General features: G+C 37.6%; 1 protein-coding gene across 1 annotated transcript in view; it reads right to left on the bottom strand.

Moving 5' to 3' along the window:
• Positions 1–4903, bottom strand: part of ARHGAP24 (Rho GTPase activating protein 24) — a 537541-nt gene extending 532638 nt beyond the window's left edge. Inside the window, exon 1 of the mRNA XM_015567154.1 lies at positions 4886–4903. The gene's annotated coding sequence lies outside the window, so the exon portion shown is untranslated. The remainder of the gene's footprint in view (positions 1–4885) is intronic.
• Between the last annotated feature and the right edge of the window lie 544 nt (positions 4904–5447).

Genomic DNA, 5447 nt, shown 5'->3' on the forward strand with positions numbered 1-5447 from the left:
AAAGAACCTTGGAGTTAAGAAAACCAATGGAATTACCATAACGAAGATTCAGATCATGCCTCTTCATATTAAATAAATTTAAAAAATAATTATTCAGATTCTCTAAAGCAACTATTTATATTCAAAATGATGGCATTGGGTATAAGAGCATCTTTTAAACATGAATAACAGAATTTAACTATTCTTTTTAAGTGATGCAGCTTAACTGAATTTAACTATTCTTCCAATTCGTTTGAATGTATTGATGATCATGCTAAGGTTCACAACAGGCTAAAGCTCAAGACATATCTCCTGTTCATGTTCTGAGTAAACAACACTAATTGCTGAATTTATTTGCTATATGTTTTATTTTTCCAAATAAGCCTGAATCCTATCAGCACAATTTTTCACACCAGAGATCCAAACTCTGTCACTGCCTCATCTGAAGTTAATAACATTTAGTTCTTTGAATTAAAGTACAAAAAGAATAAGAAATGGCCTAGCTGGTTTCCCGGGTTCAATCCCAGTCAAGGGCACATGCCCAGGTGTGGGCCCGATCCCCAGTGGGGGGCGTGCAGGAGGCAGCTGATCAATGATTCTCTCTCATCATTGATGTTTCTGTCTCTCTCTCCCTCTCCCTTCCTCTCTGAAATCAATAAAAATATATTTAAAAAAAAGAATAAGAAATGAATTCTTAAACTTATTTTTACTTTTATTATTTTATATGTCAGTCAATGCTTTGTCTTACTTTTATAATGTTGATAAAATGGAAATCTATGTCAAAAAAAACCACACTGGTTGACTTTGTTTACTTAACATTCCTTGGAAATTTATGTCTCTTACATTTCTCTTTTTCTTTTTCTTCTCCAGCTGACATTCAATGACTTACAAATTACTGTTTTATATTCAAAGTTGCTCTTGATCTTTCTCCTATTTATCCCGACTGCTGCTACCATATTTTTAATATATTTTAATTGATGTATGATTCATAAACAAGAAAATGCTCAGGTTCTAAGTGTACAGTTTAGTGAGTGTTAATATATGTTAATCCCCAAATAATGTTCAACCAACCAACATACAGAAAATTGCCACTTCCTATATGATCACCTCATGATCCTTTCCAAATAATCTGACTCTCAGCCTCATTCTTGAAGCAGCCATTGTTCTGATTTTCCTTGCTATAAGTTAGCTTCACCTATTCTAGAATTTCAAACAAGTAAAATCATAGAGTGTTTATTCAGTTTTTTCTGATTTCTTTAATTTGGCTTATTGTTTTTGAGATTCACCCATTCTGCGAACATTAAATATTTGTTTCTTTATATTGCTAAATAGTGTTCCATTGTATGAATATACCACAATTTTGTTTATCCATTTCCTGTTGATAGACACTTGGGTTATTTTAATTTGGAGTTATAAACTGCTATGTGCATTTTTGTGTAAGTCTTTTTGTGAACATGTATTTTCCTTCTCTTGGGTAAATATATAGGAGTGAAACTGCTTGTCCATGACCTCATTTAAGTCATCATTGCTAACCTAAACTAGAGAAACTCTCTCCTAAAGTATATCCCTATTTCATTTTTCTCCTTCTACCTTGTGGTAGACAGAACAATGGCCTCATAAAGATAACCATGTCCTAATCTCTGGAAACTTTGAATATGTTACCTTAGATGGCAAAAGGCACTTTGCAAGTGTGATTCAGTTAAGGATTTTGAGATGAAAATATCCTGAATTATCCAGGTGGGCCCTGGATAAAACAGGAGGAAAGAGGGAGAGGAAGAGAATAGAGGAGAGGGGAGGGGAAATATTTGAAGAGGCTATGATGTTACACTGCCAGCTTTGAAGACAGGATGACAGAGGGGCCCTGAGCCAACTAGTGCAAGCAGCCTAGAAACTGGAAGAGGCAAGGGAACCAATTCTCCCTTAGACCTCCACAACCACAGTCCTGCCAGCACTTTGCTTTTAGGGCTCCCGATCTCCAGAACTGTATATTGTGTTATTTTAAATTACTAAGTTTATGGCAATCTGTTATAGCTGCAAAAACAAAAACAAAACAATCACATCTTCAAAAACTACCTATTAATTCTGCCATCAGGAAGATAATTTTGACTTGAATATTGAATTTTCTTATTACCTTGCCAAAATTTTTTCTCCAGGTTTAAATCAAAATGCTAGCATATTACATAAAGCTCCTTAGTCTCATCCCCTAGCTGACTACCCAGTCTCGCTAAGAATACTTTGCTTCCTATTTAGCAATCTGTTCTTGATTTCCCAACACTCCGTACTCTTTCCTGTGACTTCTGCCCCAAGGCTTTTCCCCCTAATGATTTAGCAAGCAAATCTCTACTCATTCTTAATGTCTTAAATCTATCATTACCTTTACTGCAAAGCCTTCCCTGACGTCTTTAGTCAGGATGCAGACCCTCTCTTTGAAGATCCCATAAAAACTGTATTGTGACATTTGCATAGTATATTACACATTTTCCATCGAATATCTGCCTCCAACTAATCTGTGAGCTTCGCAAGGCTCTCTCTTGGTATACTCCCCTTTCCTAGTAAACATTACGTACTCAATCAGAGCTACTGAATAAATGAATGAGTATATAATTTAATATTCTTTTAATTATAATTAAAATTTTCCAGTTAATATTTACATACACTTTTATCATCTTAAATCCTGCCAATATTCTCATTTATCATTTTGTGTCTACTACATCCTACATACTTAAAGACAATTATTATTCCAGCATTAATAATCAATAAAATGCTAACAAAAGAGAATTCTCTCATTCTGAAAAAAAAAATTAAGTATTTTGGACCATTAAGTTTAAAATTTTAAAAAGGCACTTAAAGGAAAAATACACCAATATATAATTGTTTTCTTATAGTCTTACACATACATATTTTGTGTCATGATATACAAGCTTCTGAGGTTCACTCTATAATCATGCATGCATACCTTGGGGGATTGCATTGAATTAAGGGTACTTTCAGTTCTAATAGTAATTTTGAGTTCATGAATGATTCCTTACTCGGAGTCAATAAAATCTATATGGTCCCAAAGTTGACATGATAAAGCTCTTCTGCCTAGAATAAAGTTCAGAGCCATGCCCCCTCCTCAATGTTGGCTTGGGAAGTGCCATCTGTGAGGGGTGGGCTCATGGACCTCTTGTTCACTATACAGGTAGTGCCAAAGCACAGTGCCCGAACCTCAAATACTTGCTGATTTAATAAATGAAAAAAAATTCTATAAGATGCCTTGGAGCTAGATTGGAGAGAGGATTCTAAGGTTGTTACTTGGCTCGAATTCACAGTGGACATAATAATTAAAATAATCATTTTTAGGTGTTTCCTACCCCCTATAAACCTTTCTAAAAAGGATTTTCTCCCTGGCAATCACCACCAACCTTCTATTATTTTTCTATTTCCTGCATTGTATGAAAATCCCAGTGAAGTTCATTAATTTTACTCACAGTGAATAGCCTCTTTCCATCTTTGCCTGCAAATCCTACTGAGATGCTGACTTCCTGCTTATTTTAAAATACAGATTAAAAAAAAATATTGCAAGAAAGGGAAATGAATCAAGGAGAGTAACAAAGGGAAATCTGTGCTCTTCTGTTGCCAATCCCAACCCCATGTCACTTGAGCCAAACACAGAGGCTTATGTGGTCCTTCCGCCCGCTCCGCTTGCACACTCCAATTGCCCGCAGACCTCGGCAGTGTAAAGCGGGTCCAGTTGTTCCAAAGTTCTCTCCCTCCATCTGTTGATCTCAACTGTGTGTTACATAACCTCTCGCACCAATTTCTCCCAGAGCCAGTCCTACTCACTCTGTTTTGTGTCTTATCTGTTGCCAGAGTGTTGATATCTCTCTGCAATGGGCTTCCTCTGAGAATGCTGACTGACTAGAAAGAAGCTAGAATGACACCAGGAAACTGGACCCCAAAACTCTTCTGTCACAGAGAGCAGCAGAGTCTTCCTGGTGGCCCTTAACAACAGAGACCTACAGAGTATGGACAGAACTACAGTTCCCATGTTGCTATGCCATGTGAAACTGTCTACACCAAGTGTCTGAAATGCCCACACACGAGTTCTGTTTTGTTTTTAATAGTCCCATGCTAAATATCTCAGTGCAGGAGACTTTCTTATACTCTGCCCTCCTGTGGCACACACTAGTATAAAAATGATACCTTCCGTTTAAATGGACATTCTTTTTAGTTCTCATCTGTTATTAATGGATGCACTTGGAAGATATTGTACAAATAATTTATCAGAGTGTGTATCCAAAAAAAAAAAACCCAGAAATTGCACCTGGCTTATAAATTTTAATTAGCACCCAAAATGAGCATCTGATTATGGGTGAGTTTCTGCTAAGTCACCTGTTCCAGGCCACACTTGGCTTGGCAAAGAGGCTCTGATATCTTAATAGCGGAAGGTATTGGCGGTATTAGTTTAGCCTCAGTCTCCATGGCAATCCCTTAATAACACAACACAGCCCAGCAGCATATGTACTCCCTCACTGATAAACGGCTTTACCTGCAGGCAATTTAATAAATAACACAGGATGAAGGTGATGATTATTAAAATCGATTAAACAAATGCTGATGCCATCCACAGCTCCAGCAATGACTGGGCCTCAGAACACACTAGAGACACCACTCCCAATCCTCCAAGTTTGTTCCCAATAATGAGGAAAGGAAGAAAAGTTCCTCCTGACTTTTTCCACAGGGTTAGGGTTTTATGGGTTGTAATAAAAACAAAACAAAATCTGTTTCCTTCTTTGTATGTTAAAAAATCATTCTTATAGTAGAGAGAATTTCCTAGGTCCACTTTCCCATTTAAATCCTCCCAGTCCAATATAACTTTTGAGTAACAGACTCCAAAAATCATGTGCTTGCCAGATGTGCCTACCTCTAGGAGCCACTTAATCAGCTTCTCAGATCCTGGAATCTTCACTCTCCTGCCCCAGTTCCTCATTTATCCTCTTTGGGATCTAGAAGCCAAAAGTAGACGCAGAGCCAGATCTTGCTATAAAGACTTCCTCACCTTTTCTAAAAATCTGGAAAAGGCTCACCTGTGAAGAATGTGTTTACAGAGAAAACAATTAATTGTCCCTTCCCTGCTCAGGCTCTTTCCATCCCCCCCACCCCCACCCCCAACCACACTCTCTTTTTGGCTCCACCCTTCTCCCCCAACCAGATCTGCAACTGACTAAACTGGATGAGCCCAAGACTGCCCCAAGCAGATTCCTCAGTCCTTCCAATCCCTAACCTGCTCCCAGTTCTCCTCCCTGATAAACCCAACCTAACAGGCTTCAAGCTTCTCCCAGTTAAAAATATATATGCTTTTCCTGATCAGCTCCATCCCGCACAACTTCTTTGAGGGTGAACCTCTTAAAATAGAAATTAGATCATTCTTTTGTTTAAAACCAATAGCTTTCAAGTGCTTCTACAATAAAATACAAACTCTTTCC

The sequence above is a fragment of the Myotis davidii genome, unplaced genomic scaffold (assembly GCF_000327345.1).
Source record: "Myotis davidii unplaced genomic scaffold, ASM32734v1 scaffold420, whole genome shotgun sequence".
In the NCBI taxonomy this organism is placed as follows: Eukaryota; Metazoa; Chordata; class Mammalia; order Chiroptera; family Vespertilionidae; genus Myotis; species Myotis davidii.